Genomic DNA, 14,114 nt, shown 5'->3' on the forward strand with positions numbered 1-14,114 from the left:
AGGGAAACCCTTTGGATCGGGACTGGACCCCTGGGGCTCAGCCTGGCTTGGCCTGGGGCTGCAAGAAGAATAACAAATAGGAAGGGCCATGGTTGTGATTGGCTCTTCAGGTGATGAAGGCTTCTTGGCTGTAGGGACTCTTGTCTGTTCCCAAACCTATGTTCTGTGATGACAGATGCCCACCCTCTCCCTATGGCTCCCCATTCACCTCGCTCCCATGACCCACTGAGAATGGTAAGCTTCCATGCTGTGAAGCCTCAGGCTTTCTCCCAGGTTGCCCATGTTGCCTCCCCTCTGAAGGCCTCTGCTATTCTGGCCACCTTCCTTCTCTGGTGTCCTCTGGCTTCCCTGGCTTTCCAGTTCCCCTCCCTGCAGAGGCAGGATGCAGAGGAAGGCCAGCAGAGGGCAAGAGCACAGGACAGGACCCAGGGGCAGATGAGTTGTTTGATTTGCACTGCTTTGTGTGAGTTTGGCTGAAGGGCAGAGCTGGTTTTGCTGGCTGTTGGTGCTCTTGCCTATGGGGACAGGGCCACTCATGGCAGAAGTCTCGATGCCAGAGTCAGATGCATGTCAAGAATGAAGCCTGCCCAGTTCTTATAAACATTCAGAGCAGCCTTCTTACATGGCTTCTCTGGTCTTGCACACGTTCAGACAGACAAGCACGCAGGCAGACAGACAACAATGAACATATACTCAGAAAATGTGGGACAAACATTCAATGTTGTAGACCATAGTGCCCAGTTAAAACATAGAGTGGACTCTGAACTAAGCCTCACTTTCTGTGAACCCACCTTTCCTGAGGCAATCCATGAGGTTTATAATCTCCACCTCATTTTTTTTTCAATATCGAGTAAATCAAGGAAGCAGCTTATGACCAATGTTTCTTGTGCCACCACAAAGAACCACACAACTGCTGGTTCCTGTTTGTGGTGACAATGGTCTCAACTGAATGAATGGAGGGTACAAGATTCACAAAGCTAATTAGATGATTTGGGCCCAGCTCCCTCTGTCAATGAAGCCATCACTCACAGAGCCCAGGCTTGCCCACCGGGCTCCAGCTCCCTCTGTCAGTGCATGTATCTCCCTAAAGAGCCCAGGCTTGCCCACTGAGCCCTAGCTCCCTCTGCCACTGCAGTCATCCTTCACAGAGCCCAGGCTTGCCCACTGGGTCCCAGCTCCCTCTGTCACTGCAGTCATCCTTCACAGAGCCCAGGCTTGCCCACTGGGTCCCAGCTCCCTCTGTCAGTGCATGTGTCCCACAAAGAGCCCAGGCTTGTCCACTGAGCCCCAGCCCCATCTTCAGTAAAGGATGCTCACCCCAATTCTTCTGCTCCCACTCGGCTTTCCCCCTCCTCTTTCAGAAACAGAGATTGATTTATCTAGGACCTCAGATGGTTCACAATATTCTCAAAACAAATTAGCACCCTCCCTCCAGTGCTCCTGAGGTGACTACATCCAAGAAGGACAGGACAGTGTAAACAACAGTCGGAATTAACTGTGGCTGGCAACGCCACACTAAGTGGCTTCTTTTCCTTTTTCGTCCATCAGCAAAGATGGAACCGGACTTGGCCCAGCACACAGAGCCCAGTGAGCACTGCATAAATCTGCTGTTTGACTGTGAGGAACTTGAAGAACCTAGAGCCAGGCGAGGAACTGGAGCAGTGCTGGGGTTTCAAAGCAGCTAGGAAAAGTCAGAAGGCCTGGGTGGCCAGGCACTGTGCCCTTTGGTAAAGGCTGCAGGTTCCCTCTTGGTTAGCCCAGCAGCCCAGACTTTCCCTCACTGAGAGTCAGAGTTGACACGACATGATTTGTTCCTTTTGGGCTGTGTCAGTTCTGTAAGGCAGACACCAGAGGCTGCAACCAGGAGAGCCTGCGTTTGTTTGGACAGGACAGAGCCACTCAGGGGTTTTCATGTCCTGAAAGCTCCCAGGGCAGAGAGTATATCTGGGGAATTCGTTTTTGTAAAGATTTTCTTTCTTTCTTTCTTCCCCCTCCCCTTCCAACATTTTGTTTAAGAGAAAATGAGATGTCTATCTTCTGTTTCCTTATTTTTTTTCAGGAAAGCGAAGGGTTGTTGACTTCCGCCCTCTCCCCTCCCTTCCTTCCTTCTTCCCGAAGGTACTCATCTGAGAAAAAGAGAACGGGGTATTGTTCCTGTTCTCCTTCTTAAGTCACTTGAAACACTGTCCCTGCGAGTCCTTTAAGTTCCCTGCAATCGGTACACAAGAGAAAGAGGGAGAGAGAGAGAGGGAAAGACAGAGACAGCCAGAGACCAGGTAAAGCGGTGGGGGCTGCTGCCTCTCAGCCCTCAGGAGCTGGTAAGTGACCATGTACTCCTTTCTACCTTCATTTCAATGTCCCTGTGATGGAGACTGACTGGGCATCTTCCACAGAAACCACCTCCCTGGGCTGCTCTTTAATCAAAAGGTGTGACTGATGGGTGGCCTAGAGTGTAAGCTCATGCCTCGTTGCAGAGGAGAATATTAATGCTTTGCAGAGCTGAGGCTTGCCAGGAGTGGAAATGGAATTGTGTTGGGGCTGAGGAGGTCGCTGTGTTAAATTTGAATTGTTTTGTCATAGGCAACTTGAGTTTACTAGGAACCATTGGGACATGTGGTGTGCCCCACTGGAGGGGTCACTGCTCCCAGGACTGCATTCTGAGAGCCCTCTCAGGGTGTCTGTTGAGAATTGTGATTTGCTCATGGAGTTTTGGTATATTTATTGTCTGCCTTGAAGTGTCTTTCTTCTGATTTTTGTTTGTTTGTTTGTTTCCATTCTGTAGTTCACCTCCCCAAAGTGAACTGTTCATGCATGGCTGTTGCTCTGTCCCTGAAGTAGGAGGGAAAGGGAGGGAATACCTCTTTGGAATAGTGCTGTGTGTGGGAGATTTGGGAGAAAGGTGCCCCATGTGGGTTAAATGTAAATGTACTGTCCACTGTCAACTCGGAGTGTCATGCGCCACACAGAAGAAGGCAGGGATACGAGGGCATTGACTTCAGTTTTGGAAATCAGTGTGTGACTGGACTGGAGGATTTAGATTGATTGCTTGTGTCAGGAAGAATGAAAAGCTAAGCCACAGATGCAATTGAAAAACAGTCACCCAGAGCCTGCTGTTCTAAAGCACCAAATAGAACACGGCAAGGTAGTCAGGCTCATATAGACACTATGCCAGCAGCGGTTAAACGTCCGAGTTGCTTCCATTGCGTTTGACAGAGAGGGTAATGTTACCAAGAAGTTGTTATGGCAAGCCAAGAGGGAGCCGGCATCACGTTGTCAAAAATAGGTTAGCAAGGTCAAGCCAAGACTGGGGCACGGCTGCTATTAATAATTTAATCCAGTGAGGTGCTGGATGGGTAGAAGGCAGTGGCCATGCGTGCTTCTCAAACCATTCATTCCTATGGTATAGACGGGTTGAAATCCTCAGGGTATGAGCAGCATAGTAAAAGTAGTTCGACATTTTGAAATTAATTTGGCCAGATCATGTTTTAACCACAATCGCGTAATTAATCTTTATTTGAAACTGAGCTGTCACCTTAATGAAGATGAGACAGTCTAGTAGATCTGGATGATTAATGTAGGTTTGTTATTTATTTTTTAAAAAGAGACTTTCCCTAGAATCCCCATAATACAATGTACATGGAAGAGACAGGATTAGCAGTTGCCCCTTAAGGATGCAACCAAGTGTAACCTTGGTGGCCTGAGGTGCCTGGCTCTTCCCTCACCTGCCCCAGCCACCACATCCCCATGCATCCCCAGGGCAGCAGCGTCCAGGACGGATGTTCTCGGGCATTTTGTATTAGTACTGGCCAATTGCGACCCCAGGAGAGATGCCGGGTGGCACACAATCCTGCTTGACTCCTTTCGCTTTCATTTCTCCTGATATTATTAATGCCATGCACGATGGATGCGATGGGGGACAAACAGCTTCAGGGCCACTCTAAGGATAAGTCAGGTAAAAGCGGGGAGACTATGTTTGCTGTGGTCCTTCCTGGGGGCCAAGACTAAGGAGCTGAGAGTCATGAGGTCATTGCCAGGATGGCTGCTGGATACTGTGGGGGTGGGGGTGAGGTTCAGGAAAAAAAAAATCCTTCACTGACATTAGCCTAGGCCACTGCTACACAATCTATCTTTTCCTCAGCTCCAAAGAGCGAGTTGACATTTGTGGAAATTTCCAGAGTGATTCTTCTCTAGGGACATCATGGGCTCCTTTTTGATAGCATGGGAAATTCCAGTTTGGAATGATCCAGAGCCTTGCTCATACAATAGTTCACTAATTAATTTTATGCCAAAATGGTACCAACAGCTAAATTACCAACGTGTCATCTGCATTTGCAGGGTGCTAACAGTTGAACTTAGGATGTGTGCTAGGCACATGTTCTTCTACCAGTCTCTGCCCCACGCTCGGTTAAGTATTGCTTAGATCACATCATGCATGCTCTGTCTCCCACAGGGCTGTGTGAGCATGCATGACTCAAGTCAGAACAAGAAGAGTGTAAAACGGATGGGACACAGCGAAACAAGCTGAGCTAGAGTTTCAAATTTGTCATTTACTGATGGGGACAGGGGTTTGGATCGGGTCTCTAAGCTAAGTCTGTGTCTCCCAAATGTAAAACTGCTTTCATACAATATATTCTGAGGATGAAGTGAAACCACAGCTAGGAAGCAGCTAGCACAATACTAGGGAACTCGCAGGAGTCAGCCACTGTCAGATCTTTTTCAGACTCATATATTAATACTTAGGTGGTTGGCCTGGGTTTTGACAAATTGAGAAAATAGACTAAAATTTTGTCATGTATTTATTCTTGATACTATACCAACGATCTATCAGAAGAAATCATTCCTTATAATTTTCAAGTCGGGCACACACTGAATACGCATATTCCGAGCCTTGAAATCACATGACACAAAAGCCCGGTATTGTTGGACATGCTCATGTCCATCCGTCTTGAAGGCACAGGTGCGGTGGACCTTAGCTGCATGTAGTGACAGCGGCACTCCAGCCTCCACTGTTGGGAAAGGCTTCCTTTAGGACCACACTTCTGTCCTGGGATGCACGTGGGAAGAGAGCTGAAAGATGCTACGGACATCGGTACTTCCTCCCACCCACTTCCCCATGTTCATGGTTTTCACTGCCGTGACCTCTTCCCTGACTGTGCAGGACTGTAGACGATGGTGGCCATGCCACAACTTACAGGGGGAGAAGAGCAAGTGGAAGTGACATAAGGTGCTGTTCCCTCTTCCTAACCATCCAGCATCGAGCTCTCACCCCCAGATTCATCAGTAGCAAGGTGTCAGCCACGGATGTGTGCACTGGGTTGGGGAGGAGGTGTGTGTGAACCAACTGTTGTTTCTCTCTCTCTCTCTCTCTCTCTCTGTCTCTCTCTCTCAACTTCACCACCAGCAAGTCTGTTAGCTCATCAAATAAAAATGATACTTTTATTTAGCTCCCAAACTTCCCTCCACGTTCCAAAAACAGAACAGGCAACACCAAACGAGCCGGACTCCACCACCCAGAGCTGGACTCTACCACCCAGAGCCCAAGCTCCTGAGACCCTTGCTTTAGAGTAAAGGCTCTGATACAATGGAGACTGATTCGGACACCAACCTAAGAAGCACAAATTCAAGCTGGGCACCCCACCCCACTGTGCAAAAAGTGCCTTTCAATGTGGGGTGGTGCGGAGAAAAAGGCCAGATTGGAAGTCAGACCATATGTGTTCTGATCCAGCTCTGTACTCCCTGACCGATACCTTACCGGATTTCTTTACTTGCTTGGACCTCTGATCTCTCTGTGGAGAATGACAGGGTTGGATAAAGTCAATGATGAGAGTAGGTGAGAACCACAGAGAGGGACCAGCTTGTCTATTGTCATATCAGGACCTAGAATAGCACATAGCATACAATGATGAAAAAGAATATTTGTTGAATAGATGAATTATAAACGAATGGGCTGTCCAGTGGAGTGAGCTCTCTTTATATGACACCAAATGAAGCAATTAATTAGTTAAGGGAGGACAAAAAACAGGTCAAGCTTTGGGCCAAGGGAAGGTCGAGCCAGTCCCACACTGCCGGCTTGGCAGTTCTACACTCGAGCTGACTGGCATCCTGTGAGTTTGTTCTACTGTAACGTATGGGGCTGCCGAGAGTGTATTAAAGGGTCAAACTGGCAGGTAACCCACCTATTTGCTCATGGGAGATAAAGACTTATCAGAGAGATTCACGGAGAGACTATTGGCTGCATCTCATATTCCATTCGTCTTCTGGGCAGATGACGGGTGAGCAAATTGTTTTTGGCAAGAGAAAGAATGAGTATTTGTTTTCCCTTGGCTGAAGAGCTATGAGGCAGGATTCAGCCTTGAGGGAATGAAGGCAACACTCTTGTGAATATCGAAGGCAAGGCTTTGCATGCAAATTAAAAGAGGACCACAGCTGACAGAGCACAGCACACTATGGGGCGAACTCAGGAGAGAAGTGGGAGACCCTTGTGGACTGCACTTCACTTCATTAAAACCTGTTAAGACAGGCAAAATTGGCTGGTGCCGGCCTCACATGTATTTGGTAAATTTAGAGTGGTAAATACAAATGCTTGACAGCAAGTTGGGATTGTGGGTGATATTCATAATATTTGACAACAGCGCCAGGGTTTCTACTATTGTAGTAAGGCCCGTCAAAGCTCTGTCTGTCTATGTTGATGAATCCTGTCTCCTTAGGCGCAGGGCCACACACAAAGGCCACTCTGGTTTACTCACCTGTTTTCTTTTATATATTATGGCCCTGTGTTGCCCTCCTTCTCTGTGTGTGTGGGTACCAAGTCAGGGACTGATGAAACCAGAGATTATATGTGTGGCAGAGTTCTGACCAGGTTTGGGACCTGCTCAATGCTCCACGTGCCTCAGAGCATCCTGATGTAGGTGACAGGGGTCTTGCTCTTTCATCTTCTACCTGAGAGTTTCCCCCAAGATGATGTCACTTGGATTCAGCTTCCTCACTAAGACAGGAAGGGCATCTGTAGCTGGCAGACCTTAAACATTGGCACACTCTTTCAGGCAGGACACCACAAGTGTGACCCAAAGATCTTCAGCAGGACATCACCTAAAAAACCTGTCAGGAAAATGAAACCTCAGGCCCTATCCCAGACCTGCTGGTCTCTTCTATCCATTAAACCCCAAATCACTGTTCCATATGATTCTGCTACATGTTCTAATCCAGGCAGCACCAGTGTAGAGGGTTCACTTCCTGCACACGGGGTGATGCAGGGCCCTGTTTCAGCATTACAAAACCATCTGTTAGCTGTGACCCTGTCTAAGACAATAGGACTGTCCATTAACAGCAGCATTGCTAGATCAGTCTCTCTTCTGCTCAGCTCAGAGCAATATTTGACGTGCATGTTGTGGAATCAACGAGCAAACAGACTCCTTCCCAAAGATCCCAACCCTCAGAGAGCTCCAGTCCAGGGTGTTGCTTTCTAGTGTGTTTTAGGTGCCAAGATCAAAGTCACTCAGGGCAGAGCCCTAGTTCTGGAAGACAGCAGGAGTCGGGGTGGGGCAGCAAAGGGTTCTGCTGGTTGCCCAAGCCAGCAACCCAGGAAGAAGAAACCCAAAGGCCGAGCAGTGGTGACAGTCTGGGGACACGATACTCTAAAAAGGAGTTCTGCCTTTACAGCAGTCTGAGAACCAATTAAAAAATATAGTTGGGTTTAATTTCCAGCACAGAAAAAGACATCTAAAAATAAAGAGAGAGGGGGGAGAGGTAAGAAAGAGGGAGGGAGAGAGAGAGGGGGGGAAGAGGGAGAGAGAGACAATGAAAGGGCCAGAGAGAAGGAGAGGGAGAGAATTCTGCTAGTGTCTTCTCTTCTCTAGAAATTTCCAGAACACGGACAAGCCCGGCTGTCAGACCAATGTCTCAGGGATTCTGTGTCGATCATCAGAGCCAAAGGGGAGATGCCAGGACACATACCTCACTCCCCTCATCTAGAAAAGTCTGCGGAAAGAATCCTTAGAGTTTCCTTTTTGCTGGGGACTCACCGTTCTCTCCCAGAACAGAAGTCAAGAAGGGGCTATTGTTGGAGGGGTGGGGAAAGGAAGCGGCGGAAAGAGCAAGGGAGAGGACAGGAAGAGCCTCTGCTCGCTGCAGCGGGGACCCAAGAGGGCCTCTGCCTGGAGAGAGGCAGCGGCTTCTCCTCCTTCACTGGCCCACGTCCATAGCAGTACGTCCATAGCAGTACAGGGAGCAGAGGAACTTTGTGGGTTTCAGCTCTCTTATGGGGCAGCTGTTCCTTCCAGCAGGTCCCGCTACTGTGTTTCTTGCTGATCGGTCTTTAGTTCCTGCGTCCCTCTCTCTACTGCTTGGTTCTCAATGGGGAAATAAAAACAGAGCGGGACCGTCTAGTATTAAGATAAAAATGTATCTATTGACCCATTTTGAATACTCAGGAGTTCTGTGCTTAGTCTATTGAGGTGACGTTCCTAAAATACTGTAACGGGACTTTGTGGGACCAGAAGAGTGCATGCAGTCCTAAGATTTCACTGGGAGGTTTTACGAGGCCCATCTGCTGTGGATAGCATCTTTTTGACCCCCTAGAGAGCACTGGTAACGCACATGCAATTGGGCGTCTCCTCCCATGTGGCCCGTAGTCCCCGTGGTATACCAGCTGTTTCTCATGCAATCTCTTGTGTCTGGTCACGGGGCAGAGAAACAGAGCCGCATCTCCGGCTTCAGCCTAGGCCCCAGGTCTGAGTTTGCAGGTTGAGCCTCGCTTTTCGAAAAGAAGGTCCCGCCTAACACACAGTTTGGGAGAAGATGAACCCACTTGGGGTCTCCAGAACCTTTCCCTGTCACAGGGCAGTGCAGCGTGACTTACACGAACTCCCTTATGCCTTCAGTCTCTCCTAGTAGAGGAATGTCTCAGTGTTCCATCTGTAGTGTGTGCCTTGGGGAAGGATATTTCCTGCGGAGCCAATCACACCCCATCTTCTGGATGTAAAAATACTAAATGTATTTGTTTGGCAGTTGCCTTGGCTGTCTTGGAAGGGAGACCTGGTTTACTGCTGCCACGTGTGAACCTGTCACAGAGCCTTTGCACACGTCTTTATGAACACATGCCTATTCGAAATCCCCAGCCTTCATAGAAGACTAAGAGCCCAAAGTTTAACCGTAAATTATTTATTTGACTTGAGAACATCATAACTGAGGAGAAGGGTCAATTCTTAGTCCTCTATCCACCAAGATTTACTGTCTTTGTGCATTTTCCTTGCTGGCGTTTGCTAGTGTTTGAATTTCATTCCTGTGAGACACCAGGAGGAGGCCAGAGATGAGCTAAGGGCTCCTGTAAACAATTCATAGAGTGTTTCATCTGCTTTGCTGTGTGAGACCGAGGAGAGAGGAAGAGTCATGTGAATCAGGCAGCTATTTGGGAACAATAAACCCACTTCATGCTGTATTGCTCTAAAATATATTTCAAATAGACCAGAGGCACCAAACGTTAAAATGAAAACACACTGTAACTCTAAAGTTACACTGCCATGCTGTCTTTTAAAACTGAAAGAACAGGGAGTGGGAAGGTGGCCTAGCAGTTAGGGAAGGCATTTTGCTGCTCTTGCAGAGGACCTATGCTACCCCAGCCAGATGGCGCAGAACTGCCTGTAATTCCAACTCCAGGGAGTGGGACACTTCTCTTGGTCTCTATGCATACTGCACTCAAGTGAATAAAACCACACACACACACACACACACACACACACACACACACACACACACTATTTTAAAAGCAGGGTATAATGGTGAGTGTTTTTAATCCTAGCCTTTGGAAAGCACAGGCAGATAGATCTCCGTGAGTTTGAGGTCAGCCTGGCCTACATGTGGAGTTTCAGACCAGTCAGGACCACATGAGACCCTGTATCAAAAACTGTTTTTTTTTTTCCCTTGGTTTTTTTCCCTTATGTGAAAGCATAAAACATTAGAACAAACGAGAGATTTATGTTTTTGAATCTAAGATTAGGGGCTCTTTCCAGTTTGACCCAGAGGAAGCCTGGGTGCTTATTATACATTTTATTGCATCACAACAAAAGGCTTCTTCAGGCCTAAACTCAATAAGCAAACAGCCAGAAACCTGTGGGAACATTTGCAGAATGTATCCCATAGTGCTTTACGGAAACAGAAACAGGAGGAAATGGCACAAAACATACTTCACATAAAATGAAATGTAGCTGGCTTGTAAACATGTAAAAAACGAACAATACACATCCCATTTCATAATAGGAAAACACAAACCCAGATGTCAGCTTCCACCCACATGACAGACACAGATAACATTTTTAGTACCCTTGTGCCTGAGCTCTGCTGTGACCTAAAAATATCGGATTTCTAAATAAAAAATGTTTGTAACCTTGTTTGGACAAAGATGTCTTATTATCACACACACACACACACACACACACACACAAATCAATTGAAATAATGGATAAGTTGGGATTTAGCAAAAACTAAAAAATGTTTGTCCTTAAAGAAAAAGATAGTATTAGAAAAATGAAATGTCACAAAGTAGTATTTTCAAAAAAATTACTAGACAGTAAAGACTTTATTTCCAGAATATATAAAGAACTGTTTGAACCAGGAGGCTGTGGTGCATGCCTTCAATGCCAGCACTTGGGAGGCAGACTCAGGAGGATCTTTGTGAGTTCAAGGCCAGCCTGATCTACAGAGTGAGTTCCAGGACAACCAGGGCTACACAGAGAAAAATCTATCTCGAAATACAAAACAAAACAAAACAAAACAAAACAAAAGTACTGTTTGAATTTATTAATGATAGACCAACCCCACTAACAATGGATGGAATTCTCTGAATGTACACTTAAAGAGAAAATACAGAAACGGAATAGCACTGGCAGCCTTGACTCATTCTGGGTGCTTTTTGCATTCAGTTAAATGTTGCAAGCCAAGAGGACAGGCAGAGCAGGCCAGGGTGTGCGGCCAGGACTCTGGCTGTATGTACACCTATGGCGGGAACATAAAGGGCACCAACACTTTGGGAACAGTGTAAGATACATAGCCACCATAGAATTTGACTTCACGTCTAAATAATATGTTTAAATGAAAACTTGGCCTATTCACGAGAAAATTGCTTATAAGAATTCCAAACTAATAATAACCCAATGGGACATCATTCAGTTACTAGGATCTGCTATGTTTGTGCAGTGGAATACTGCTCAGGCCTGAAAACCGGCTTCTGATACAGCCCATACTGTGAGTGAGTCTTAGAATCATCCCTTGAATCAGAAGATCCAGGCATAATACTACTGAACGTTACTGACATACAAGAAGTGTTGACAGCCTTTATCCATATGAAATTTCTAGAAGGACAAAATGATAGAGACAAAGATTTGATTTGCGCTTTTCTGGAGCTGGGGTTGGGCATATAGAAGGACTGTTAATAAGTATAAAGGAATGCTTGAGATTGATGACATTATTCTAAAACTGGATTTTAGTGATGATTGAACTTTCTAAATTGCATCACACTGAATATTTAAAAACACTTAGTTTTATACTATGTAAATTATACCTCAATAAAATTGAAAGAACAGTCTCCAATCTGTATGGTTCCAGAGAAGGCCACAATGCCACAATCTCATAGAATGGATTATTCCTATAAGCAAAACAAAAACAAAAGCCTAGTTTTCATTTGTGTAGGATATCTCTAGAAAGATATGATGGACTTGTTAATAGAACTTGGCTTTGGGAAAGAGACTGGAGAGATAGAATGGAGTCTTGATTCCTACCTCAGGCATGCCAGGTCTCTAACCCCGGGACCTTAGCCGTGTGATGCAGCTGCTGTGCCTCAGCTAAAAATGAACAGGTTGGACCAGTAATGTCTAAGGATGCATCTGGCTGCAATTCCTGTCATTCTTTAAGAATGACCTCATGGTTTTCTTTTCCTATCACCAACTTATAACAAAATGTAACTAAATGTAACAAAATGTAACTAAATGTAACTAAAGCAGGGAAAGCCTCCTAGTCGATTGGTTCCTGCCCTCTTGTCATGCTAAATCAGGGTGAGCTAGCAGTCTAGGAAGCCAGGGGGCACAGAGGCAAGACAGGAAGGACCCAAGCACATGCCAAAGCTAGCTGTTTGAGAGGAATCACGACCATCTTGCTTGCCAGCACTGTAACCAGGCTGTTCACCTCTCAGGTATCCCGAATGGCAGGAATTGGATGGCATAGTGCCCTTTAGGTGACAACTGAGAGGACAGGTTCTTGTGATCGCTTAGTGCAGTTAGGGCCTTACATCTGAGTGCTATATTGGAGTCCTTTGATTATGAAGTGGACTTGTCCTTGCCCATAAAATGCTGAGGGCAGAGGAAAGAGAGGCCTCAAGTTCACTCCGAGGTCTCCTTAGCCCTGCAAATTAGAACTCCTTGGCTAGATGGATTGACTTTTTTTGTCTTTTTTTTTTTTTTGCATTCCCACAACTCAGAGGGAGAGGCTGCAATATGTTCTGCTGCAATCAAGCTGATATTGCTGAGGGAAACTGACTTCTAGGACTCTGTCTCTTAGAGTCAGTGACAGCCTGGAAGTGAGACAGATGAGGCTAGGAGCTATGGGATTGTGCCATTGTTCAGAGGCTCGGGACAGTTAGGTTACTGTGAGTTTCAGTTTGCAAGATGAAGGTGCCTTACATTATATCAGCATGAAATGCTATCAAACACTAGTATCAGGACCGTGTGTAACCTCCTCTCCATGGTAGCCACCAGCAAGTCTAAGTTATGTTTTCAAATCAAACGGAATTGAACCAAAAATCCCCTATCGCCATGAGGTGGACACCTCCTGTTTCAACTGCAGTTTTAGTTCACAGAGAGGAGACTATCTAAATGCAGCTGGTTCTCTCTGGATCCTTGTGACTTCAAGCATCTGGCCATACACAGCAGCCTGCCCCCACATACACCTCTTGCTATGGGAGTATCTCTGATGCCTTTTAAGTGGGGTGAATATCCCCTGTGTGCCTGTGAGGTTGCAGTTGCCCCCTTTGACCCAGACTCTATCTGTTATCAGGTCTTATTCTTGAACTAGAACTTAAAAGGCACTTTTAGGGCTTTGTTCTGTGAACCCACTCTCTCCAGGGTGTCTGTTTTCCCTAACCACATGAGAACTAGATAGGCCAGAGACTGTATGGTGAAGCATTTTTATACTGTCCCAGAGAGAAGCCCTCTGGATTCATGATGATGTTACACAAATTTCTGTGAGAGGCTTAAAACAACATCTCATATCATCCCTACTTCAGAGATGGGGAAACCAAGGCTCAGAGAGGACAAGGACCTCAGCAGAGGTCAGCACAGTGGGTCTCGGAATGTGGAGTTACCACAGCGTGTCTACAGGGATCAGCTCCCAGGGTCTACAAACAAGCTGTTTTAATGTAAAGATGTTAATGCATTCAAAATAGCTTTCATTGATTTTTGTATTTTTTTTTCAGACTACTTAAGGATTTATAAAATAGATTTCTTTTTCAAATGTATGAAGTGTCCCCATGCTGAGAAGTCTGGGACCTATTCCTGGGACCAAACCTGGAGTTCACTAACACACTGAAGCAGAGGTCTGCTTTGGGGCAAGATTCTGATGACTCCAAGCTTTTCCAACCTTGTGTGTTTGACCAAAGTGTTTGGAAGTACTCTTCCATTTCTTTCTTTATCTACAATTCATCTCCAAAGTTACGGCTTTTTTCCTTTCACTGTCCATATGACCTTGGGCAACCTTCCCACTCTATTTGTGCTTTAGTTCCCACACTGACAAATGAAAATGCTGTGACAGTCACATGAACAAGCAAACGTGGTGTCTTTAACACGGTCTTGTCACACAGGAAACGCTCAGCAAATACTGCTTAGGCGCCGCTTGTCACTGCTTTTGACACATGGCTGAGGCAGACATTCTGACATGGAGTTAATGAGAGAAAACGTGAATGAGGAAGCAGGGCAACTATGCATGCGCAGCTCCTCACCCACAGGTGCTTGGTCCCAGCTGGGCATAGAGACGGGCTTTGTGCAGATGCAGATGCTCGCTCCCTTTGAGGAGTGTTTGGGGAAGCTCAGCCCATGTTTCTGGGTCTTCAGGTTCAGTCGACTTTCTAAGTT

General features: G+C 46.3%; 1 protein-coding gene across 1 annotated transcript in view; it reads left to right on the forward strand.

Moving 5' to 3' along the window:
- Positions 1 to 2,276: 2,276 nt before the first annotated feature.
- Positions 2,277 to 14,114, forward strand: part of Zfp366 (zinc finger protein 366) — a 62,210-nt gene continuing 50,372 nt past the window's right edge. Inside the window, exon 1 of the mRNA NM_001004149.1 lies at positions 2,277 to 2,318. The gene's annotated coding sequence lies outside the window, so the exon portion shown is untranslated. The remainder of the gene's footprint in view (positions 2,319 to 14,114) is intronic.

This window comes from Mus musculus, chromosome 13 (assembly GCF_000001635.26).
Source record: "Mus musculus strain C57BL/6J chromosome 13, GRCm38.p6 C57BL/6J".
In the NCBI taxonomy this organism is placed as follows: domain Eukaryota; kingdom Metazoa; phylum Chordata; class Mammalia; order Rodentia; family Muridae; genus Mus; species Mus musculus.